Below are 27,920 nucleotides of genomic sequence, written 5' to 3'. Positions count from 1 at the left end.
TTGAAGACAGATGAAATACATTAATTTGATTGTGAGCATGTGTTTAATTTTACCCTGCCATGCACACTCTCTAATGCTGTCTTTCTCTGATGACATAGTAAATCATACTGTATTAAAAGAATTGCTAATGCCACAAAATAAAAAAGTGACCAGAACTTGACTTTGACTCTGCAGATTCTAAAACCAACCTTCTTTAAAAAACAGAACTACCTGAAGATCACTGTTCCACAGATTAAAAAAAAAAAAAAAAAAAAAAAAAAAGGTATCATCAAAGAAACAACTACTTTCTAGTATAAATTTAAAAACCTCAGTGCAGTTTAACATTGTTCCTGCATATTAGTTTTTATATTTATTTAGCAAATGTCTCTTCCTTTTCTATTTTCTACTGTGTTTTAAGTGTCTAACCTTATCAATGTGCAAAAGTACATTCTCTAATAAGGAAAATTGCCAAATTTGTTCCAAATATTCCCCTCGTTAGGATTTTCCCTTTAAATGTTTCATGCTTTAGAGACACAGAAATGAAGTTTTATAAAATCAAATGTATTGATATAATAAATTCATTATTTAAGCCATGCTCATTTGGTTCTTTTATTCAATGTAGCTAAAAACAAAAGCAGATAAGCACCCAAAAAAGCATATAATACAATAGCCACTTAGAAAGTATGTGTTGAATAAAGACAAAAATATTTTTAAGCCTTAAAAAATACAAAGTATCAACTGTGTTCTAAAATAACATACAGTTGACCCTTCTACAACTCGGGTTTGAACACTACAGGTCCACTTACATGTTTGTTGTTGTTGTTGTTGTTGTTGTTGTTTTGAGTTCCGTTCTACTTCCTTATATTTAAATAACCAAAGCCATTGCCTTGGCACAAGAGGGAAGCTGGACTGGAGTGTGTAAGAGGTGGCAGTGGTGTGGCCTAACTAGGAAGTAGAGGAGGGAAGCAGTGACTGGTCACAGGGGGCTCTTGGGACGGTGGGCAGTGGGCAGTGGGCAGGGGCAGGGCATGAGAGAGGAGACCTCAAGTAGTGATCTCTTGCCAAGTCCCAGAGATCTCAGGGGTGTGAACTAAGCTAGCTCCCTCCAGTGGCAGAGCCAGGGCATCCCAGTCAGGGGTCACGGGGCCTGGAAGGCATTTTTGAACCCCAGTGGTTGCACTGTAAGCTACAGTTTGTACCACCAAACTGAAGACACCAGAAGCAAATTCTGGCCAGGCCTCCTAAAACCTGGCATCTGTGCAGCAGTACAAGGAGTGGATCTGCCTGAGCATCACAATTCCCAGTACACTGATGCTAATGAAGAACAGGGCAAGCAACAGCATGAGCACAGCGACAGCCACTGAAGGCCGACAGTGTCTTCAGCACCATCAGAGCAGAGATCCAGCCACTGAACCCCCAACCTGGAATGCCTATGGCCTGGAGGACAAAAAAAATCCTGGATGAAGACAATGAAGAAAACAAAGAAACTGAATGAACTATTGCTCCCGAAAGCCTTACACATGGGGCAGTATCAGCACACAAAGGAGCAGTGAGTGCAAAGGACAACTCAGAGGAGTTGCCCAAGCCTGAGCCACTTCTGGTCTCCATGAAAAGCTGGGCAGGAGAGGAAATTCAGGAGAAGAGTCAGAGAGCTGCCCATGCAGAGGTCATACATGGTGCATAGGCTCTTCTGAAATTCTTGGAGGATCTCCATGGAGATGTCCTGTACAAAGTAGGGTCAAGCTAAGCAAAAAGAAGGGCTAACTATTCTGTCGAGGAGCTGTGTTCCTCCAGGCAGCATGCTGCATCCCTTACCTTCTCTGATCCAACTCCTCTGCCTTCCAGCTAAGCTGCTTCTGTGTCTTTAGCAGGACAGCTGGGACTGCTGAGGGGAAGCCTGGGTGCTGTAGGAGTCCCACTGTAAGCTTTCTGGAGGACCATAAGGGAGTGAGCCAAGGGTGGAAGCAATAGGCCAGAGGCAGGAGGCTCTCAGACTAGTGGTAGCTTCCAGGGCTCAGAGAGTTGCAGGCATCAAGTGTGGCATTCTGTGGGCTAGGTGAGTGCTGGATCACACAGCTGGGACCTTAAGAGGGGTTGGGAAGCTTGCGCTGAGCCCAGTTTGTAACTACATCCCAGGCTGCCCCCTACTGTCTAAGCCCTTGGACAGTAGGGGGCAGAGACAGTAACCCTTAGAGCTCCCTTCCATGTGTAGATTTTTTGGGATAAATACAGTAGAGTACTGTAAATGTATTTTATTTTCCTTATGACTTTCTTAATAACACTTTTCTCTAGCTTACTTTACTATAAAAATACAGTATATAACACATACAACATACAGAATACGTGTTAACCAATAGCTTATGTTATCTGTAAGGCTTCCAGTAAACAGTAGGCTACTAGTAGTTAAGTTTTTGGTCAAAAGTTACATGTGGATTTTCGACTGCGTGGATGTCATTCCCTAACCCCTACATTGTTCATGAATCACCTCTATATCCTTTCTTGTTTCGCAGGAATACTATACAGGACTGAAAAATTAATAGAGTCTCACTTCATAATAAGAATGAATATCACAAAAAGGTGTGAAAAATAGACGTAAGCCACAAAGGAATACACATAAATGACATCATTCATATGAAATTCTTTAAATAACCAAAATAAATATTATTTAGTGAAGTACATACAGATGATAAAACTAAAATAAAGTAAAAAAAAATGTAAAAAAAATTTTTTTAATTTAAAAAAATTAAAAATTTTTCAATTAAAAAATAAAAAATAAAAATAAATAAAAACAACAGCAAGGAAAAGATCAGGAAAAACGAATACGAGTTATCCCTAACATTGGCAAGAGGATTGTTAAAAGACACTTCAGAGGCCTCTGGGGTGCCTGGCCACACTCTACATCCTGACGCAGGAAGGGCTATTCTTCTACCTATACATATGTCTTATGGATTCTTATGTATGTATAGCCCACTATATTAAAACTTCCTGTTAAAATTAAAATGACAATATTCTCTTCAAACCTAATTTTTCATATGATCATAAAGAAGTCACTGTTGCTAAAATATTCATAGTTTTTATATTTTTCCTTTACCAGATCAGATTCTTTTGACCTCCTGTATGTGCCATGAGCCTCATGGATTTACTTATTTATCACCTGACTCTGCCAGATCCTCATTTGTTAACTACTTTACTTCTAATAATTCTCCAACACCTTTATAGATTATCCATATTATTACAAAATTTGCCTAATCACTTTGCATTGCATATCCTTTGTAGTCACATATATATCACAAACCAACGTGTAAGAATTCTGAAGCAGTAATGAACATGAACTCTGTAGAGCCACCAGAGCAACACCACCAGCAGCCAGGATCAAGAGGACAGGAGAGAGTACGTGCGAATTCATATTATTTCCTCAACTTATTTAGCCTCGCTATTTAGATTATCCAATTTCTTTCTGGGGATAGATAATGGATAACTACTTCCCCTCTAACTTCACACTAAAATGATATAATAGGTCTGAGAACATAGCACCACAGGATAAATAAATCTTTCTATATTTGTGGCTATCTACAACTTTTTATTGCTTTCTATAACGTGTGCACAAATCATCAATATTAGGATTTGCCCAAATGCCAAAAGCCTAAATGAACTGGAAAATTAACTAATGTTTTGAATATTCTCCACAGGAATTCTTACTAGAGAATTTCATACCTGCATAGAACTGTACAGGTTCACAAAATTCTGCATGATATATAGATATAATAGGGTCCAAATTCACTTATGCCTTTCATACACAGATTTGCATGGAAAAAAAAAACTGTATTTGTCCTGTCTAGATACCAGCATACCTTGGGATCTTGCAAAGAACAGAAGCCATGGTAAGAACTGCCTCAATTGGAGGTGCCTGAGTGGCTCAGTGGTTGAGCATCTGCCTTTGGCTCAGGTCATGATTCCGGGATCCTGGGATTGAGTCCTGCATCAGGCTCCCTGTGGGAAGGCTGCTTCTCCCTCTGCCTATGTCTCTGCCTCTCTCTTTCTCTCTCTCTATGTCTCAATCAATCAATCTTTAAAAAAAAAAATTGCCTCTATTGGCAATTACATTATGGTTATTTAAGTCTTTGTATTTTCCAATTCCCCATAATATATTAGATCTACTGGGAGAGGAAATAAAAGATCATTTAAATAACAACAAAAAGAAAACAGTAAAAAGTGCCTGATGCAAAAGAACTCAGTAATAAGAAGACATAACATTTCTAGAGCAGTAGTTTTACAGTTTCTCTATACATATTAAATCACTTCATCCTCACAACAGCCATCATTTGACTGATGAAAAACCTGAGGCACAGAAAGGTAAATGACTTATGTAAGAACACACATCTAGTAAGCAGGGGAGTCAGAACTCAAACCCACAGCAATCCAGCTCCAGAGTCTGCATTCTTAACACTCACACAACTTTCTCTTCACATATGTACACATGTCGTCTTCTGGGACTGCCTTATTTATACCACATTGTTTCGTGTACGTTATCCCAAGTAGAATAGTTCACTTTTTAAAATATTTTATTTATTCATGAGCAACAGAGAGAGAGAGAGGCAGAGACACAGGCAGAGGGAGAAGCAGGCTCCATGCAGGGAGCCCGATGTGGGACTCCATCCTGGAACTCCGGGATCATGCCCTGGGCCAAAGGCAGCCGCTCAACCGCTGAGCCACCCAGGTGTCCCAGTTCACTCACTTTCAATGCCATATAAGATACCTTTGATAAACATACCACAATTTATATCTCTTTTCTCCTAACTGATGGATATTTGACTTTTTTCCAATTGTTAGCTATTACCAATGACGCAACGTGACTATTCACAGTACCTGTCACCTGATACGTATGTGAAGCAGTCTGAGATATACAGTAGAGGAAAAAAAATGTTAAATCCTAGTCTATGAATGTTCATTGGTTCTCAGCCTTTGGCTGAGATCAAGGATAGTCTACAAATGTTCTTTATAGAATAATGCCTAATTATTCTCAAAGTGGTTGTGCCAATTTGTAATCCATCTAGCAGTGAATATGAACTCTTGTAGATCCTTATTACGTCTCCATCACTATTTTTCTTAGGCCTCTTGATTTGTACCTTATCACGTACCTGTGGTCATATTTTGCATTTCTTTCTCAGTGAGGAGACTGTACTTATTTTCATGTCTTTGGGCCATTTGTCTTTCTTATTCTGTGAAATTCCTATTTCTGTTTTATGTCCATTTCCCTAGTGAGTTGTATTTTCCTTGTACAATTGTAAAAGTATAGTAATCTTTTGTCATTTACTTTGTTATAAATATATTTTCCCAATTTGTGCCTTATCTTTTTCAATTCTTTAATGTGTCACTTGGTAGAAACAAACATACTTCTCTTATGTGATTGATATATTATTTAAATTTAGCAACTGCATCTTGTTTAAAGACTCCTTCCACATACCAAGATAGGAAAGAACTTACTGTATTTTTCCTTCTAAAAATTGTGCCATTAACATTTCATTCCAGGTGAAGTGATTTTTTGTGTTAATACAGATGATCCACTGTATGGGGATCCACTAATATTAATCCATTAATATGGGGTTAATACAGGGATCCACTTTCCTTTTCAAATAAACTGTCCCAGGATTACTTTTTAAATATTCTACTCTTTCTCAAAGATTTTCAATACCACTTTCAAAATAACAACCAAGTTCCATCTACATGAGCTCTGTTTCCAGCATCTCTATTCTGTTTCCCCGAGTGAATTCCGCACTGTCTTTATTATAAGCTACTTATAAAAAGTCTTGATCAATAGCATGGTAAATGTTCCTCAGCTTGTAATTCAGGAGTAGAGTGACTTATTCTTGGCCTTCTACCCTTCCATATACACTTTAGATATGGTTTGTCTAAATACCATATGCAAAAATACCATCAGGCTTTTACTGAAATTATGCTGAATCAGTAAATCAATTTGAGAAGAAGTTAACATCTATAATATTTAGTCTTTGTCGCCTTTAATGTGATATTTGTCTTATTTTATTTGGGTCTTGTGCTTGCACAATTTTTTCAACACAGGAATTTTCAACATAATCATATTTGAAAATTTAGTCATTTTGCTTCTTCATTTTTAATCTGCATATCTTATCTTTTTCTTATTGGCTAGGACCTCAAGAATGATGCTGAACACAAGAATTGTTGAGAGCAGACATCCTTGCCTTGTACCTGATTTCAGGAGGAAAGCATTCACTTTGGACTACTCAGTGTAATATTAACTATTTTTTATAGTTAGGCAACTATAAAAGGCAACTAAAGATGCCCTTTATCAGACTGAAGAAGTTCCCTCTCATTCCTAGTTTGCTGAGAGTTTTTTTAAAACATGAATTGATGTTGAATTTAGTCAAATGACTTTTATTACATCTGTTGAGATTATCAAATGGGTTTTCTTCTTTAGCCTATTGATATAGTAAATGATATTAATTGATTTTTGAATACTGAATTAGCCTTGGATTTCCAGGATAAATCACACTTGGACATGATGTAGTATTTTTTTTACACTGTATATTGTTGAATTCATTGTTAGGATTTTGTTAAGGAATTTTTTGTGTATGCATCTATGTTCATGAGGGATATCGGTCTGCAGTTTCCTTATAGTGTCATTATCTGATTTTAGTATCAGATTAATGCTGCTGCTGTGAATTGGAAAGTGTGATATCTTTGGTTTTCTGAAAGAGTTTAAATATAATGGGTATTATTTCTTCTAAACATGTTTGGTAGAATTCACCAGTAAAACCATTTGGGCCTACAGTTTTACTTGTTGAGAACATTTTAAATTATGAATTCGATTTTTTCCATAAATATAGCAGTATCAGTTTAATCTAATTCTTCTTGAATGAACTCTAGTAGTTTGTATTTTTACAGGAATTTGTTTATTTAAGCTATGTTGTCAAATTTACGGAAGTAAAATTTTTCTTAATATTCAAGATTCTCCTTTTAACACCTGCAGGATATGTGGTAAATTCACCTCTTTCATTCCTGATGTTGAAATCTGTACCTTTTTTTTCATGCTCAATTTGGCTAGAGGTTTATCAATTTCGTTGCTCTTTTTAAAGGACCAGTTTTTAGTTTCATTAATTTCTGTTTTGTTTTGTTTTGTTTTTCCAGGGGGCAGGGGATGGAGGGAAATAGGGACAGAGGGAGACAGAGAATCTTAAGCAGGCACCATCCCTAGCACAAAGCCCAATGTGGGGCTTGATCTCATGACCTTGATATCATGACCCAAGCTGTGATCAAGAGTTGGACACAATCAACTGAGCCACTCGGATACCCTGATTTCTCTGTTTTTGATTTCTACTTTTGCCTTTACTATTTCCTTTCTTCTGCTTGCTTTAGGTTAAAATTTTTTTTTTTTTTTTTTTTTTTTTTTTTTTGCTTTAGGTTTAATTTGCCTTTCATTTTCTAATTTCTTAGCTTGGATCACGGATTTTGAGAATTTTTTTTCTTTCCAAATATAAGCATTTAATAATACTAACCACTTATCTCTAAACACTAGTACTTCAGCTGTATCTTATAAATTTTGACATGTGTTTTCGTTTTTGTTCAATTAAAAATCTTTGGACCACTGGTTACTTAAAGGTGAGCTGTTTAATTTCCATATATTTTGGCATATTACAAATATCTTTCTGTTACTAAGTTCTAGTTTCATTTCACTAGTGACAAACAACATTTTCAATTCTCCTAAATTTGTTAAGAGTTTTCTTTATAGACCAGAAAATGGTCTATCTTATTCTGTGTGCACTTGAAAGCACATTTACTCTGCTGTTGTTGAATGGAATGTTCCATATATGTCAATCAGGTCCAGCTGGTCAATGCTGTTCATGTCATCTATGTCCTCCTGACTGATTATTTGTCTATAGGCCCTACCAGTATTGAGAGGGGTGTTGAAGTCTCAGCTGCATTGGCGGATTTGTCTATTTCTATTTTCTGTTCTATCAGTTTTTGCTTTAAGTATTTTGAAGATCTCTTTATGGGTTTATAGACATAAGGATTGTAATGACTTTCTGGGAATTAACCCTCTGAATGTTATATTTTCTTTTTTAATACCTGCATTAAATTCCTTGTTTATACTATTAATGTTGCTGCTCCAATTTTCTTTTAATTAGTATGTGCAGAATATTTCTTTTTCATTCCTTTCACTTTTAGCCTCTCTGAATCTTCATATTTTAAATGGGTTTCTTATAGTCAGCATCTAAGTGGGTCTTGCTTTTTTATCCATTCTGACTAGCTTTATATTTTAATTGATGTATTTAGATAAGGTTTTGGCATACTTTTCTCTGTACAGAGTCAAATAGTAAATACATTAGAGTTTGTGGGTCATATGTTCTCCATAGCAACTACTCAACTGTGTCATTGTAGTGAAAAAACAGCCACAGACACAATGTAAAAGATGAGTATGGCTCTCTTCCAATAAAACTAACTATATATGGACAATTTTCATATAACTTTTGGAATATCCTTCTTTTGATGTTTTCCAACCATTTAAAAATGTAAAAACCATTCTTATATAATGGGCCATACAAAAAGTGGACCCTTATTCTACACTACTGGTCAAAACCACTCTTCTGTTTAAAAGCCTTCAGAGGTTTTCTTTGCTCTTAGGAGAAAATCTAAACTCCTTAAAACATTATATGTTTCTCAGCTCTCCTTGCCTTACACCCTAACCTCCAAATGGGACAAATAAATTTACATTATATTTCAGGCTCTTTTCTAGCTTCTAAGGTTTTACTTCACCTGGACTGCTCTTTCTTGCCCTTTTTTTGTATGCGACGTTCCTGCATATCTCTTAAGATTCTGTTTATGTATTTACTTCTGCTGTAAAAGTCCCGTTATGTACTCAGCACATCACTCTAAAACAACACTATCATACTGTCTCCCTCACCATTGTGCTTGGTACAGCAAAGATACTCATGAATGAATGAATGGATACTTTTAAATACAAGAGGAAACTGAATGTGTGCAAATATTTACAATAATAACAGTCAAATTCCCACACATCGTTGGTTTTAATGGTCATCAGCATGCATTTTAACCAAACTGGTTTTAGAAAAAAATCTTCATTCTCAAAAAAACTGAAAGCATGTTCTTAATTACTAAGTGTCCCTTAGACTTTGATATTAAACTATTATGTAACAAGCTCAGAAGACTGTGCTAGCCCAATATGTCAATAAGCAAGAAAAAATAAGTTAAGACAATAAGCAAAGAAAACACTTCCTCTAATAAAGAAGTCTCTTCTTGGGCAGCCGAGGTAGCTCAGCGATTTAGCGGGCAGCCGAGGTGGCTCAGCGATTTAGCACTGTCTTCAGCCCAGGGCGTGATCCTGGAGACGTGGGATCGAGTCCCATGTCAGGCTATCTGCATGGAGCCTGCTTCTCCCTCTGTCTCTCTGTCTCTCATTAATAAATAAATAAAATCTTAAAAAAAAAGATTTTAAAAAGTCTCTTCTTAAGGAAAAGGCACAAATATAGATAATTCCTAACAGGAATCTTCCTTTGAAAGAGGAAAACTCACTCCTGAATCTAAGAATAAATGTAAGACTTAATTTTTGTCAATTCTTACTTAAATTTCAAAGAATGACTAGTAATCTATAATACTTAAAAAATGAAAGATCCCAAAGAAAGAAGGAGCTTTCACTGCAAAACTAGAAAAACATTCATCTCCACTGACAAAAATTTCTGCTCACAGTCTCAACATATCAGTATATCAGGTTATAACTCTATGGATATAAGCAGCAGTGATGAGGAAGAAGATAGAATAAAGAACAATTTTTTTTTTTTAAGAACAAAATTTTTTATACAACCACCTTTGGTGTTCAGTTTTAAACCAAAAAAATACTTTACTGAAACAAAAACAGACACATTCAGCAGCTAAATTTTAATAACACTTGTTTTTTGTTTTCAGATATCTGCCATTTTGTTTTTTTGTTTTTTGTTGTTTTTTTTTTTTTTTTTTTTTTTGTTAAGACTGCTGTGTACTTTTTGGCTAGTTCCAAATTAGAGAAAAATTCTGAAGTAGGATTTAAAAAGGACTCCTGAATATTTTTAAAACACTACATTCAGGTATTCATTTTCAAAAGATTTATCATTTTTGTGTAGAATATCTCTGTCTCCTAATGAAAATGTAAACCTATATTTGAGAAATAAATGGCTTGTGTTGGAAGACTGAGTGAAAATTTTCTGGCTTAGTAGGAAACAAATGCATATAGCCAAAATCTCAAATCTAAGCATCTGTGACTTAAAACTAGCAGTATTTCTTTTATTGAGGTATGTTACCATATGATACATTCTAACTTTAAAATACTTTCAAATATAGTACATGGTACTTCTTATTTAAAATTAAACCCCAGAGGGGAATCTGGCTGGCTCAGTCAGTAGAGCATGCAACTCTTGATCTCAGGGTTGTAAATCTGAGCTTCATGCTGGGTGTAGAGATTACTTAAAAATAAAAAAATAAAAAAATAATTTAAAAAATTAAACCTCAGAAATATATCTCATGAGTACAGTATGTTCAATGAAGCTGAAACAATAAACACAAGAGTTTATACCCAAAAGAGGCAAAAGAAAGCTGTCAACCTATATAAAATATACTATAAGTTAAAGAGACTATAGAACTATTAATATACTATATGTTAACTAAATTGAATTTAAATTAAAAAAGAGACTGCAGAAAATCTACCTGAAAACTGTTTTCATGTTGACGAATCATCTAATTCTGAGACTGTCAAAAAATAGACTTCTTTTATTGACTACTCCAAGAGAAAAACTTTTAATAAGAAAAACGGACAGCATTCCCTCCAATTCTATGTCCATAATACAATCAGTAAATGATGGGGCATCCAATCAGTAAAAATTTTAGGTGGCTCTTCCAAATATAGCTTTTAAAAAGTCTGCATACAAGAAAGATATGTAGGCTTAAAGCCTTAAGTGAAAAGAATATATACATATGCAAAGATATTGAGAGAATACATGTACATATTAACAACTGCTTGGTTCTGTGAGGTTGAATTAGGAGTGATTATTTTTTTCTTCATAAATTTCTGCATTTTCCACATTTTCTAAATTGAATATGTAATGATTATACTTTAAAATCCTACAAAATATCTATTATAGAATAATTGTAGAATAACTTTAGGATAACACTATAACAACATCTTAGAATACATTACACAAGCGATATATTTTAAATAATTCACTATGCTAAAACATCAATGAGATACATGTACTGAAAAGGTGATTTTTTTAAAACAAGTAAATCAGTGGCATCTTTGGCATCAATGGTACTCTACGAAGTTATGAAATTACTCTAACATTTAATAATATTATGTTAAAATTTAATATTTTCAGATCTCCTCTTGGAAATTAATCCAATCTATAATTATTTATTATATCATCTTTTAAATACAAGTGTCTCAGAAGAAAATAAGCACTATTATAAAATCTCACTTGGGTCACGAATTAAAATGAATGGCTATCAACAATTCTATCAATTGCCAACAAAAAAGTCAATTTCAAAAATCAAAACATACTACCTCTGATACTAAACAACCATAATGAAAACAAAAGATACGCAAGCCATTTCCAATAAAGAACCACATGTCACTGAAACAAGCATTTGAACTTTAAAGTTGCTGAAAAGAAAAGTTTTAGACCTAACTTTACAATGATCACATCACATTATATCACCCATCTATAGTTTAATACAAAAATATGTCTGAATATTGGTTGTCAAAACATCTCTCACTATGCCTCTGTCATGGTGTTGATGTAAAATACCACTTCTGTCTCACTCTAGGCAATTTACATATACAAACTTCTTTGGGTTTTTGTAACCTCTCCAGCTCAATGTTTTGTTAAATGAGTCTTTATGGTAAAAAGACTTCAACTGTCTTTACAAGACTATTAAGTCTTTTAAATGTTTTTAAAACCAGTACTTAAGAGTAGGAAGTTTCTCCCAGCAGCGTGGTCAGGGAAGTGGTTGGTTAGGATTTGGAGGGACTATCAATGGACACCCAGAAGGACGTTCAACCCCCAAAGCAGCAGCCAATGATATATATCTGCGGAGAATGTCACACAGAAAATGAAATAAAATCCAGGGATCCAATCAGATGCAGAGAATGTGGATATAGAATAATGTACAAGAAAAGGACTAAAAGATTGGTGGGTTTTTTTTGTTTTTTTTTTTAAGATTTTATTTATTTATTCATGATAGTCACAGAGAGAGAGAGAGGCAGAGACACAGGCAGAGGGAGAAGCAGGCTCCATGCACCGGGAGCCCGACGTGGGATTCGATCCGGAGTCTCCAGGATCGCGCCCTGGGCCAAAGGCAGGCGCCAAACCGCTGCGCCACCCAGGGATCCCAAGATTGGTGGTTTTTGATGCTCGATGAAACATGGAGTTCAGAAGATTATCTTCGTTTGTACCTGGATTTGCTGTTAATGTTGTATAGCTTTTGATTAGTGTATATATCTTTATGAATACAAATACACATGATTTCATTTTAAAATCCATCTTGTATTTAGGTATCAATAGTTTCTATAAAGAAAAGCTTTTTGTTCAATAATTGATAATAATTTACTTTTATTGTATATATAATCTGACACAGGGTGAAAAAGTGCTTCCTTAAACCACACTTTTAATCAAGGCTTAGAATCTTGTGGGGGCCTTGTTAAAAATGAAGTTTTCAAAAAAAAAAAAAATGAAGTTTTCTAGGGCTCTTTGAAGATCTGATTAAGTAAGTTCCTTGGAAGCTACTGTTTTACATCACCAAGTCTGTAAACTCTCCAGCATCATTTTGTTCTGTGTATACTAATGTACTTAGCATGAATGCATTATTTTGAGTTAAATTTTTCATTTTTCCATGATATAGGCCTTCTGTATTTGTATATAATGCTTGACCATGTTTTTAAATATTGGCTGAGGGTGGGAAGCGCAGGTGGCTCACCAAGTGAGTGTCTGTCTTTGGCTCAGGGCGTGATCCCAGAGTCCTGGGATTGAGTCCCAAATCAGGATCCCTGCATGGAACCTGTTTCTCCCTCTGCCTATGTCTTTGCCTCTCTTTTTGTGTCTCTCATGAATAAATAAATAAAATCTTAAGTAAATTTTGAAAAAGAAAAACAGTACTTAAGCACAATAAGGATTTTTTAACCCAAACTATTATTTAAGGTTCAAAGTATCACTGATATGCCAGATGAAATATTAAAACTGAGAATACACACAATATTTTTAAAAATAAAGAAAAGGTGCCAAGAGGAGAAGACAGAAAAAAATTTCTGGAAGATAAAATAAGATGGTAGAAATAACTCTCTAAATATGGGATCTAACGTGAAAGGTTTCTAGTATGAATCCTAGGAGGGTAAAGTGTATCAATTAGGGTTGGATCAAAGCAACAGAACCCAGTATGGGTGATAAAGAAGAATTTATTGTAAGGGTTACACCTTAGAATAAACTGTGGAGGCTGTTGGAGCAGTAGGTACAGGCTGTTGCCTCTGAATCTAATCTTCAGCCTGAAGTCACTACAGGTCAACCTGACCAGCAGTCAGGAAGGGAACTGGATAAACAGAGGAGCAAAAACAAATTAGAACCTATGAGGATGAGCTAGAATTGATAAAGACAACTGAAATCTACAAGAACAAACTGGATTCTGAGAGGACAACAGAAACTGGCAATGACAAACTGGAACTCACATCTGCTCTCACCAACTTTAACCTTGATGCCAAGGGTGAGCTATGTACAAGCTGGACAAGTACTCAGAGACAATGAAGGGGGAAATCTGGCAGGAGCTAAAGGAACTGCTGATCCTCATGCAATCCCACACCTACAAGGTAAGCTAACAAATCAGTGATACTGTAAAAGAGCTAACACAGTGTCTGGTACTCAGCACTGGCCCTCAGAGAGACAAAAAGCATGCCTGCCACTTCCTTGTGTCTCTTGTGACCACTACTATTCAAAACAATACAGGGAACAAAATCTGGGGAAACATTCCAGATTAGCCAAGCAGACCTAGTACACCACCACCTGAGACATAAAACAGATCAGTACGTCCACATAACCTTGAACTATTACAAAGGTATAAAGAGTGAAGAAGGACAGCTAGACAGATTGGTAAATCAGTGGTAAATAGGTCTAAGGAAATTCCTTTTCTTCTACAATGGGCAGGGGATTCAGTTATAGCCTGCCTAGGTACCCATGTTTAAAGCCTGACTTGACAACATGCCACCAATACTCTATAGTTAGGGTGAGAGATACTGTAAGTCTTGAGGTCCATCCTCACATTCAAGGTAACAACTGCTGAGAAAATCCAACACTGACTATCATCATAAATTTAAAAACCCAGATCAGCTACTAATACAATTCTATCTTCATATTTTAATAGGAATAAGCAAGCATCCACAGATCATAAGGAATCAAAAACATGAAACTGAGGCCACAGAGCTATTGGCTCTCAAGAAAATAGTAAATAAAGAAAATGAAGTACAAAAGAGAAAAAAAAAAATGCATGCATCCTGTCCTCCTCATCTCCAGTTGCTTCCTGTCGGGCAGCTGGGGCTACTGCTGCTAATTCTGCTTTCATTTCAGCATCATGGCAGAGACAATGGCTGCAGTGGGATACAGAGGGCAGTGAAGAAGGCTGGGCTCATCTAAGATGGTAATCTCCTGTATTTGATCAGGATTGAGTTATACAGGTGTGTGAACTGTCAAAATCAACAAATGGTACTTTTGAGATTTTTTTTCATTTCACTGTAAGTAAATCTCACCACCAAAAAAATTAAATTCTAGGTAATGACATGCACAATGAAATGTTTAGGTGTAAAAAGCACTGTCAGCAACTACTTATTTTGAAATGCTCCAAAAAAGTAGATGAACTGCTAGACTGATAGAGGGATGGATAGATGGACAAATTTGTGATAAAGCATTATACCAAAATATCCATTGTAAACTCTAGATCAGGGGTCAGCAAACTATATAGCCTGTAGGCCACATCCTCTGGTCTCCCACCTGTTTTTGTTATGGCCCATGAGCTAATATCAGGTTTTATATTTCTTAAAAGTTGAAAATAAATGACTAACCCATGACATGAATGTGAATTCTGAAATACAAATTTCAATGTCCATAAAGTTTGATTGGAACACAGCCACATTTATTCACTTACATACTGTCCACGGCTAGTTTTGCACTATAATAGGACAGTTAAATAGTTGTAACAGATACTGTATGGCTTGCAAAACCTAAAATATCTACTATCTGGATCTTTTCAAAAAAGTTTGCCAATCTCTGCTCTCGGCAATGAGTATACAAATGTTTAATTCTTTCAATTTTTCTGTGTGTTTGAAAATATAATAGAATGCAAAAAGTATATAATAAAATCAGTATCTTAGCTGACTCTACATTGGCCCATTGGGAGGTTAAGGGAGATTCTATCTGACTTAAGTGCTGTAGGCAGCTTTTCTAAAACCTACCCAGAAGAAAAAATCATGTGTTTAAGAATCTCAAATGGAGAGAAAAATAGCACCAAGACTCTTCTAAAGCTGAGAATCCTAAAGAGATGCCCCTGTCCATTAAAACTGGGCAACAGCCAGTGAAAGTATCAAGGCAAACTGACATCATATGAAGTCTTAGATCAAAGAAAGAAAACAGACATCCATAAGAAATCAAAACATCAAGCCTTCCTCCACTCTTTCTCAGTTGAAGACTGGTAGCTTCCAAGGGCTATTTTTTTTTTAATAAATTGATTTTTTATTGGTGTTCAATTTACCAACATACAGAATAACACCCAGTGCTCATCCCATCAAGTGCCCCCCTCAGTGCCCATCACCCATTCACCCCCACCCTCCTCCCCTTCCACTAGATGTTTCCCAGAGTTCGTTTCCCAGAGTTAGGAGTCTTTATGTTCTGTCTCCCTTTCTGATATTTCCCACACATTTCTTCTCCCTTCCCTTATATTCCCTTTCACTATTATTTATATTCCCCAAATGAATGAGAACATATAATGTTTGTCCTTCTCTGATTGACTTACTTCACTCAGCATAATACCCTCCAGTTCCATCCACGTTGAAGCAAATGGTGGGTATTTGTCATTTCTAATGGCTGAGTAATATTCCATTGTATACATAAACCACATCTTCTTTATCCATTCATCCCATTAAGAAGGTATCACAATCTAGGTTGCTTAAAACAAGAGAAATTTATTCTCTCACAATTCTGGAGGCTAGAGGTCAGAAATCAAAGTATTGGCAGGGCTGTGCTTCCTCTGAAGGCTATAGGGAAGAATTATGCCTTGTCTCTTCCTAACTTCTTGAGGTTTCCAGCAAACCTTGGCACTTTTTGGCTTATAGCTGTATCACTGCAAACTCTGACTCCATCTTCACATGGCTTTCTTCCTTATTTTCCTGTGTCTCTGTTTAAATTTCTCTTCCTTAAAAGATACATCATTGGGGACGCCTGGGTGGCTCAGTGGTTGGGCGTCTGCCTTTGGCGCAGGGTGTGATCCTGTGGTCTGGGATCCAGTCCCACGCCGGGCTCCTTGTGGGAAGCCTGCTTCTCCCTCTGCCTATCTCTCTCTCTGTTGTCTCTCATGAATGAATAAATAAATTTTAAAAACTTTAAAAAAAAAGATACGTCATTGGATTTAAAGTAAACCCTACTCAAGTATGACTCACTTGATTATACCTGCAAAGACCCCACATCTATGTAAGGTAATACTTACAGTTACTGAAGGTCAGGATTTCAATTTATCTTTTTGGGAGAAAACAATTTAACCCACAACAAAGGCTATTCTATTTCACTAAGAAACTGAAACAGTCAAGAAACCTTCTACATGTGTCACCAAATCTGTACGTCAAATATGGTAGAAGAGGTGTGCCTGGGTGGCTCAGTCAGTTAAGCTTCCAACTCTTGATTTTGGCTCAGGTCACGACCTCAAGGTCATGAGACTGAGTCCTGCGTCAGGCTCCGCACTGGGTGTGAAGCTTGCCTATGATTCTCTCTCTCCCCCTGCCCCGGCCTCCCTCACCCCCACTCACATTCGTGCATTCACATTCAAGCTACTCTCTCCTCTCTCAAAAAAAAAAAAAAAAAAAAGGAAAATAAGGAAAACTCCTCAGAAGAATAACCTATACTTATTGATTCCAATCTGGCTTTTGTCCTCAGCACTTCACCAAAATTGATCTTATAAAGATAAATAATGAGGGCAGCCCCGGTGCTTCAGCGGTTTAGTGTCGCCTTCACCCCAGGGTGTGATCCTGGAGACCCGGGATCGAGTCCCATGTCAGGCTCCCTACATGGAGCCTGCTTCTCCCTCTGCCTGTGTCTTTGCCCCTCTCTCTCTCTCTCTCTCTCCTCTCTCTCTGTCTCTCATGAATAAATAAAATCTTTAAAAAAAAAGATAAATAATGAAAAGCTGCTAATCTAATAGTCAATTATTGATATTACTTACCTATCAGTAGCACTTAAAGTAGCTGATTCCTCCCTCCTTGGAACATATTCTTCAACTAGCATCCAGAATATCATACTCAATACCAAAACTAGATAAGTAACATTTCTTTGAAATGTTCTAGAAGTACACTGAGATGCAGTACTTTAAGGCATTCTTTGAAATAACATCAATGTAGAATATCAGCAAAGTTACAGGATACAAGGTTAATATAAAAACCGTCAACAGCTATATTCAAGTGATGAGCAACTGAAATTTGAAATTAAAAACATAATACCATTTACATTAGTAACCACCCCCAAATGAAGTCCTTAGGTATAAATCTAATAAAAAATGTGCAAGATCTATACCTTGTAGAGAAAATGTATACGTGGAGGAAAACTACAAATATCTCATGAACAAAATTAAGTAAGAGTTAAATAAATGGAGAGATATTCCATGTTTATGGATAGGAAGACTCAATATTGTCAAGATGTCAATTCTATCCAACTTGATCTATAGATTCATTGCAATCTCAATGAAAATCCCAGCAAGTTATGTGCATATTGACAAACTGATTCTAAAAAGTTTACATAGAGGGATGCCTGGGGTGGCTCAGTGGTTAAGCGTCTGGCTTAACCCAGGGCATGATCCTGGAGTCCCAGGACTGAGTCCCACATCAGGCTCCCTGCATGGAGCCTACTTCTTTCTCTCTGCCTAAGTCTCTGCCTCTCTCTCATTCTGCCTCTCATTAATAAATAGAATCTTTAAAAAAAAATAAAGTTTACTTAGAGAGACAAAAGGCCCAGAATAGCCAAAACAATATTGAAGGAGAAAAGCAAAGTAAGAGAACTGACACTACTCAAATTCAAGACTTATTATAAAACTCCAGTAATCAAGACACTCTGGTATGGCAAAAAAAAAAAAAAAAAAAAAAAAAAAAGACAGATAGATCAATGACATAAAAGAGAAAGCCAGAAATAGGCCCATATAAATAGAGTCAACTTATCTTTAACAAAAAAGCAAAGACAGTCTTTTCAATAAATGGTGCTAGAACAAGTAGACATCCATATGCAAAAATAAATGGATCTAGATACAGACTTTATGTTCTTCACAAAAATTAATTCAAAACAGATCACAGACCTAAATGTAAAGCACAAAATTATAAAACTCCTAGAAGATAACATAAAAGAAAACTGAGATGGTAAGTTTCTAGATACAACACCAAAGGCACAATCCATGAAAAAAAAAAGATAAGTCAGACTTCATTAAAATTAAAAACTTCTACTCTGGGAAGCACAATGTCAAAAGAATGAGTAGACAAGTCCCCACACTAGCAGAAAATACTTGCAAAAGATACATCTGATAAAGCAATGTTATCCAAAGTATACAAAAAAACTCTTAAAATTCAATAATAAGAAAACAAATATAAAAATGGACCAAAGACTTTGACAGACACTTCATCAAAGAAGATATACAGATGGCAAATGGCATATGAAAGTGTGTTCCACATCATATATCAATAGGAAAACACACATTAAATCATGATACCACTGTAACCTATTAGAATGGGCAACACCAAATTTTGGTAAGAATGTGGAACAACAGGAGCTCTCAATCATTGCTATTGTGAATGCAAAATAGTACAGCCCCTTTAGAAGACAGTTTGACAGTTTCTTACAAAACTAAACATACTCTTGATCCAGCAATCGTGCTCCTTAGTATTTACTTGAATGAGCTGAAAACAAGTCCACAAAAAAAACCTGCACACCAATGTTTATAACAGCTTTATTTATAATTGCTAAAACTTAAAAACAACCATTCAGTAGGTTAATAGAAATAGACTGCATTAAAATGAATGAGCTATCAAGGTATGAAAAGACATGGAGGCGATTTAATGCATATTACTAAGTAAAAGAAGCTAATCTGAAAACACCGCATACTATATGACAAACTATATGACATTCTTGAAAAGAAAAAACTATGGAGACAGTAAAAACATCAGTGGTTGCCAGAAGTTGGGCAGAGGGATCGGGGGGTGGAGGAAAAGGTAAAGCACAAAAGATTTTCAGGGCAGTAAAAATAATCTGTATAATAACCACAATGATGGACCAATGTCATTATATATTGCACAAACCCAGAGAATGTATAATATACCAAGAATGAATCAGGGAACTATGGACTTTGAGTGATACATGTCAGTGTAGGTTTGTCAAATGTAACAAATGTACCACTCTGATGGGGTGTTAATAATGGGAGAAGCAATACATGTGTGAGATATATGGTAGGGTATATGGGAAATCTCTGTATCTTCACTTCAATTTTGCTGTGAACCTTAAACTGCTCTTTAAAAAAAAAATGTCTTTTTTAAAAAAGATTTTTTTTATTTATTTATTTATTTATTTATTTGACAGAAAGAGAGAGAGTGAGCACAAGCAAGGGGAGCAGCAAGCAGAGGGAGAAGGAGAAGCAGGCTCCCCACTGAGCAGGAACTTGACAGGGGCTGGATCCCAGAACGCTGGGATCATGACCTGAGCTAAAGGCAGACGCTTAACCAAACGAGCCAACCCAGGCGCTGCCAAAAATCAGTCGTGATAGTAATATATTAAAAAAAAAAAAAAAAACAAAAGACCATCAGCAAGAGTCAATTGATTCTGGAATTAAATAAACTTGCTGGATATTACTTAAATTAAAGACTGAAACCCAAATAAAAACTACGTCAACAAATGCCGTTTTCCTGAAATACTTCATAGTAATTCAACACAGATCTTTCCATTTCAAAAGCAAATATGAGCAAATTCAATTTCTAGCCTCATGAAGAGCACTCAAGATCCTATATCAAAGCTCTGTGTGTATGTGTGTACACATTCAATTCAATAGGAAGAATTCTTAGAGAAAGCCAAATTTGATCTACATACATTTTTTTAAAGATCTTGATGAATTTGGCATTATAGGAGGATCAACAGAAGTTTCTAACCTCCAGCAAAGTTCTTGGTTCTAATAGATCCTGGCAGTTTTGGGGGTTTTGATTTTTTAATTTCCCACATGTATACAAAGTTCTGTGGCAAGAAAAATGTGACAGTATGATAGAGTTGATTCAATTCTAAGCAATACATAAGTGACTATCCTCATAGGATATCACTACTTTTCCCCTTCCACTCCCCCTCAACACCTTATATTCTAGTAGTGAAATATAAAAGAACAAGAAATTAAAGCTTAGGTTAAAGACTAGATTTCAAGTTTCACACTGACTTTAGCTTAAGTTTTATGACTATCATATTAGTCTCATATCTATTTTCTCTAGAGATTTAAACTTGAGATAACATTCAAACTGATGAGGACAAAAATTTGCCTGATTGCTGCTTCAACCTGAAGACCCTCTCTCTTTAACATCCCCATCTTTTGAAAAAGTTCCTGTTAAGACTCCATAAAGATTCAGTACAAAGAGCCTTACTGGGGAAGAGAGGACAGAGCAGAATTCATCCTCTTCTTAGCCTCAGGTTATCATCTGAGCCAATCTGATAGGAATCCTGCACAATTCCAGAAGAAACCTTGGAGAAGAATCTCTGAGGAGAGGAACCTGGCATGAAACCTCAATAGAATGAAGGCCATGAGGAAAAAAAGTAAATGAACTCATAAAACCCCAAACAATACTTCATCAATATCTATGACTTTCTTATTTCAGAGTCTTCACATAGTACTGATCCTTTACCTTGATCCCCATTTAATATCCCACCCTCCTCTGCCTGCCCATACATTCAGTCTCATAAATCCAACCTTCCTCGAAATTTCATGGCCATATCTTGAAAAGTATCAGGTCTTTAAGGGTAGACCATTATCTTGAAAAGTATCAGGTCTTTAAGGGTAGACCATATCTTACTCTTCTTGTATTCCTAGTGTTTAGTATGATTCCTAGTGAAAGCAGGCCCTTAACAGATGTTTGCTAAATAAAAGCATACTACCATATTGCACTGATGAGATGACAGTCATGTTATTCAATAGTTAGTCAAAATATTTGGCTGACCTTTAAAGTGCTTAGTTATTAGTATTAGTCTTAGTAATCTTTATTCTCAAGATTATGACTAATGACATTATTTTCACCCTATGGGTAACAACAGTACTTCAGAAGTTTGGATTTTCAAGGCCACTTCCTTAAAAAGTTTGTATATTTTTTAATCATCATTAGCATGTCCTTCTCCTAGATTTCCATGAAATTAAGATACGCATGGTGTAAGAAAATAGCTCTGCCTCATGGTCCAAATGAATAGATTCCCTATAGATCTGATATTCTGAAATAAACTGATCTATGTTTGAGCTTCTCTATTTCTAGTTTTGAAATTCTCTTCATTAAAACATCTAATACAAAACACTGATAAATATAATCTATATTTTATTTGATATGCAAACTGTAAAATACAAAACATTTTGAAGATATAAAATACTTGAAGACTTAAAACCCTTCTGAAAGTACTATCTTCCAGGTATGAGAGAATACCTGGGACAAGATTTTCCTCCTGCCATAAACCACCAGAGAATTGGACAAAATATATAAAGCAGACATTGAACATCAGGCTGGATGATCCCTGAAAGATGAGATACAAATAAATGACTTTATAGTCACTCTGACATTCTACCTGGAGGTACTTTCTGGACCACACAAAGGCAAAGAACTAAAGGCAAGCACCACTAGTCCGGGACTGGGGAAGACTGAGAACACAGTTCAAATAAGGGAAGCACTTGGGACTCTGTGAAGCAGAGTACTGGAAAGGACAACTCTACAAAGATAAAAAGGTCCAGAAATCTTTTTAAGGGTCTCTTTGAGCCTGTTCTTAATTAAGCTACACGTATGGAGGGCAAAACTCCATGAGGCTGGGCAAAGAGGAACTAGAAAAACTCCCAGAATGCAAACAGACCTGGGAAATATTCAACTTCCAACCAACTACAGAGGAAGGTACTCATGGAATACCCAAGCATTCAGTGGAGAACACAAAAGGATAACACCTTAGGAATGGAAATAAACTAGCCCTAGAGATAGGCACTCTAACAAAGCTCAAAGACTAGCAAGCTACAGATAATTTAAATGCCTACCAAGTACAAAAGATAATAATAAAGTACAACACTCAAGAATGTCCAGAGCCCAAAACAAACAAAAAAGTTTGAAGTCTAATAAGAGAAATATTAGCTATATAAACAATAAAATCTGAGCAAGCTCAGGGGGAAACAGATCCAGAAATAATAAAAATCATGGGTTAATTATCAAGTACTAACAAAAAATTTACTAGAGAGATTCAATAGCAGATTCAAGCAGGCAGGAAAAACAATCTGTGAGCTTGAGATAGGTCAATTGAGATTATTCATAATCAAACTGTAATAGAAAAAAAATTTTTTTTAAAAAAAGAAAAAAATTACTGTCTCCACAGATACAGTTGCATTTCACAAAATCCAATACTCTTCCATGATAACAACATGACAGAGATAGCTGCTCTCATCATTTTTGTTCAATGGAAGTTCTAGCTGCAGCAATTAGGCAAGAAAATGAATTAAAAGCCATCCAGGGGGGAGGGGCAAGATGGCGGAAGAGTAGGGTCTCCAAATCACCTGTCTCCACCAAATTACCTAAAAAACCTTCAAATTATCCTGAAAATCTAGGAATTCGGCCTGAGAATTAAAGAGAGAACACCTGGAATGCAACAGTGAGAAGAGTTCGCACTTCTATCAAGGTAGGAAGACGGGAAAAAAGAAATAAAGAAACAAAGGCCTCTAAGGGGGAGGGGCCCGCGAGGAGCCGGGCTGAGGCCGGGGCGAGTGTCCCCAGGCACAGGAGAGCCCCGTCCCGGAGACGCAGGAGCTGCACCGACCTTCCCGGGCGGAAAGGGGCTCGCGGGGAGGTGGAGCAGGACCCAGGAGGGAGCAGATGCCCTCGGGCTCCCCGGGACAGTAACAGCAACTGCGCGCCCAGGAGAGTGCGCCGAGCTCCCTAAGGGCTGCAGCGCGCACGGCGGGACCCGGAGCAGCTCGGGGGGCTCGGGGGCGGCTCCGCAGAGGGGTCTGCGCGGCCCCGGGAGCAGCTCGGAGGGGCTCGGGCAGAGGAAGAGGCTCCGTGCAGAGGGGGCTGCGCGGTTCCAGGAGCAGCTCGCGGGGCTCGGGCGGCGGCTCCGCGGAGGGGGTTGCGCGGCCCGGGAGCGCGAATCCACCAGCGCAGGCTCCGGAGCACAGGGCGCCGGGACACAGCCCAGGATCCCGCCTCCCCCGGGACAGGCAGAGGCCGGGAGGGCCCAGGACAGCGAGGACGCTCCTGCCCCGAGCTGAGCAGATCAGCAGCCCCGCCCGGGAGCCTCCAGGCCCTGCAGACGGAGTTCCTGCCGCGGCTGAATCCAGGTTTCCAGAGCTGGCCCCGCCACTAGGGCTGTTGCTCCTGGGGCCTCACGGGGTAAACAACCCCCACTGAGCCCTGCACCAGGCAGGGGCAGAGCAGCTCCCCCAACTGCTAACACCTGAAAATCAGCACAGCAGGCCCCTCCCCCGGAAGACCAGCTAGACTGACTGACAACTTCCAGGGGAAGCCAAGGGACTTAAAGTACACAGAATCAGAAGATACTCCCCCGTGGTTCTTTTTTTTTCTTTTTTTTTTTTTCTTTTGCTTTTTGATTTGTTACCTTCCCCCACCCCCCTTTTTTCTCCTTTCTTTCTTTTTCTTTCTCTTTTTCTTTTTTTTTCGTTTTTTTTCTTCCTTTTTTTTCTCTTTCTCTTTTCTTTCCTTCTTTCTCTCTTTTTCTCCTTTTCCCAGTACAACTTGCTTTTGGCCACTCTGCACTGAGCAAAATGACTAGAAGGAAAACCTCATCTCAAAAGAAAGAATCAGAAACAGTCCTCTCTCCCACAGAGTTACAAAATCTGGATTACAATTCAATGTCAGAAAGCCAATTCAGAAGCACTATTATACAGCTACTGGTGGCTCTAGAAAAAAGCATAAAGGACTCAAGAGACTTCATGACTGCAGAATTTAGAGCTAATCAGGCAGAAATTAAAAATCAATTGAATGAGATGCAATCCAAACTAGAAGTCCTAACGACGAGGGTTAACGAGGTGGAAGAACGAGTGAGTGACATAGAAGACAAGTTGATAGCAAAGAGGGAAACTGAGGAAAAAAGAGACAAACAATTAAAAGACCATGAAGATAGAATAAGGGAAATAAACGACAGCCTGAGGAAGAAAAACCTACGTTTAATTGGTGGTCCCGAGGGTGCCAAAAGGGACAGAGGGCCAGAATATGTATTTGAACAAATTCTAGCTGAAAACTTTCCTAATCTGGGAAGGGAAACAGGCATTCAGATCCAGGAAATAGAGAGATCCCCCCCTAAAATCAATGAAAACCGTTCAACACCTCGACATTTAATAGTGAAGCTTGCAAATTCCAAAGATAAAGAGAAGATCCTTAAAGCAGCAAGAGACAAGAAATCCCTGACTTTTATGGGGAGGAGTATTAGGGTAACAGCAGACCTCTCCACAGAGACCTGGCAGGCCAGAAAGGGCTGGCAGGATATATTCAGGGTCCTAAATGAGAAGAACATGCAACCAAGAATACTTTATCCAGCAAGGCTCTCATTCAAAATGGAAGGAGAGATAAAGAGCTTCCAAGACAGGCAGCAACTAAAAGAATATGTGACCTCCAAACCAGCTCTGCAAGAAATTTTAAGGGGGACTCTTAAAATTCCCCTTTAAGAAGAAATTCAGTGGAACATTCCACAAAAACAAGGACTGAATAGTTATCATGATGACACTAAATTCATATCTCTCAATAGTAACTCTGAATGTGAACGGGCTTAATGACCCCATCAAAAGGCGCAGGGTTTCAGACTGGATAAAAAAGCAGGACCCATCTATTTGCTGTCTACAAGAGACTCATTTTAGACAGAAGGACACCTACAGCCTGAAAATAAAAGGTTGGAGAACCATTTACCATTCGAATGGTCCTCAAAAGAAAGCAGGGGTAGCCATCCTTATATCAGATAAACTAAAATTTACCCCGAAGACTGTAGTGAGAGATGAAGAGGGACACTATATCATACTTAAAGGATCTATTCAACAAGAGGACTTAACAATACTCAATATATATGCCCCGAATGTGGGAGCTGCCAAATATATAAATCAATTATTAACCAAAGTGAAGAAATACTTAGATAATAATACACTTATACTTGGTGACTTCAATCTAGCACTTTCTGTACTCGATAGGTCTTCTAAGCACAACATCTCCAAAGAAACGAGAGCTTTAAATGATACACTGGACCAGATGGATTTCACAGATATCTACAGAACTTTACATCCAAACTCAACTGAATACACATTCTTCTCAAGCGCACATGGAACTTTCTCCAGAATAGACCACATATTGGGTCACAAATCGGGTCTGAACCGATACCAAAAGATTGGGATCGTCCCCTGCATATTCTCATAATGCCTTGAAATTAGAACTAAATCACAACAAGAAGTTTGGAAGGACCTCAAACACGTGGAGGTTAAGGACCATCCTGCTAAAAGATGAAAGGGTCAACCAGGAAATTAAGGAAGAATTAAAAACATTCATGGAAACTAATGAGAATGAAGATACAACCATCCAAAATCTTTGGGATGCAGCAAAAGCAGTCCTAGGGGGAAATACATCGCAATACAAGCATCCATTCAAAAACTGGAAAGAACTCAAATACAAAAGCTAACCTTAAACATAAAGGAGCTAGAGAAAAAACAGCAAATAGATCCTACACCCAAGAGAAGAAGGGAGTTAATAAAGATTCGAGCAGAACTCAACGAAATCGAGACCAGAAGAACTGTGGAACAGATCAACAAAACCAGGAGTTGGTTCTTTGAAAGAATTAATAAGATAGATAAACCATTAGCCAGCCTTATTAAAAAGAAGAGAGAGAAGACTCAAATTAATAAAATCATGAATGAGAAAGGAGAGATCACTACCAACACCAAGGAAATACAAACGATTTTAAAAACATATTATGAACAGCTATATGCCAATAAATTAGGCAATCTAGGAGAAATGGACGCATTCCTGGAAAGCCACAAACTACCAAAACTGGAACAGGAAGAAATAGAACACCTTAACAGGCCAATAACCAGGGAGGAAATTGAAGCAGTCATCAAAAACCTCCCAAGACACAAGAGTCCAGGGCCAGATGGCTTCCCTGGGGAATTTTATCAAACGTTTAAAGAAGAAACCATACCTATTCTCCTAAAGCTGTTTGGAAAGATAGAAAGAGATGGAGTACTTCCAAATTCGTTCTATGAGGCCAGCATCACCTTAATTCCAAAACCAGACAAAGACCCCACCAAAAAGGAGAATTACAGACCAAATCCCTGATGAACATGGATGCAAAAATTCTCAACAAGATACTGGCCAATAGGATCCAACAATACATTAAGAAGATTATTCACCATGACCAAGTAGGATTTATCCCTGGGACACAAGGCTGGTTCAACACCCGTAAAACAATCAATGTGATTCATCATATCAGCAAGAGAAAAACCAAGAACCATATGATCCTCTCATTAGATGCAGAGAAAGCATTTGACAAAATACAGCACCCATTCCTGATCAAAACTCTTCAGAGTGTAGGGATAGAGGGAACATTCCTCGACATCTTAAAAGCCATCTACAAAAAGCCCACAGCAAATAGCATTCTCAATGGGGAAGCACTGGGAGCCTTTCCCCTAAGATCAGGAACAAGACAGGGATGTCCACTCTCACCACTGCTGTTCAACATAGTACTGGAAGTCCTAGCCTCAGCAATCAGACAACAAAAAGACATTAAAGGCATTCAAATTGGCAAAGAAGAAGTCAAACTCTCCCTCTTCGCCGATGACATGATACTCTACATAGAAAACCCAAAAGTCTCCACCCCAAGATTGCTAGAACTCATACAGCAATTCGGTAGCGTGGCAGGATACAAAATCAATGCCCAGAAGCCAGTGGCATTTCTATACACTAACAATGAGACTGAAGAAAGAGAAATTAAGGAGTCAATCCCATTTACAATTGCACCCAAAAGCATAAGATACCTAGGAATAAACCTAACCAAAGATGTAAAGGATATATACCCTCAAAACTATAGAACACTTCTGAAAGAAATTGAGGAAGACACAAAGAGATGGAAAAATATTCCATGCTCATGGATTGGCAGAATTAATATTGTGAAAATGTCAATGTTACCCAGGGCAATATACACGTTTAATGCAATCCCTATCAAAATACCATGGACTTTCTTCAGAGAGTTAGAACAAATTATTTTAAGATTTGTGTGGAATCAGAAAAGACCCCGAATAGCCAGGGGAATTTTAAAAAAGAAACCCATATCTGGGGGCATCACAATGCCAGATTTCAGGTTGTACTACAAAGCTGTGGTCATCAAGACAGTGTGGTACTGGCACAAAAACAGACGCATAGATCAGTGGAACAGAATAGAGAATCC

The 27,920-nt window shown here is 37.4% G+C and overlaps 1 protein-coding gene and 1 pseudogene across 6 annotated transcripts in view; both read right to left on the bottom strand.

Moving 5' to 3' along the window:
* RAB28 (RAB28, member RAS oncogene family) overlaps nucleotides 1-27,920 on the bottom strand; it is a 137,339-nt gene that overhangs the window by 61,406 nt on the left and 48,013 nt on the right. The gene's annotated exons all lie outside the window — the stretch shown is intronic.
* Nucleotides 1,118-5,127, bottom strand: LOC112653447 (secretory carrier-associated membrane protein 3-like; annotated as a pseudogene).

Source organism: Canis lupus, chromosome 3 (assembly GCF_003254725.2).
Source record: "Canis lupus dingo isolate Sandy chromosome 3, ASM325472v2, whole genome shotgun sequence".
Taxonomy (NCBI): Eukaryota; Metazoa; Chordata; class Mammalia; order Carnivora; family Canidae; genus Canis; species Canis lupus.
The sequence above is the reverse complement of the archived record's forward strand: the minus strand, read 5'-3'. Positions and strand labels throughout refer to the sequence as shown.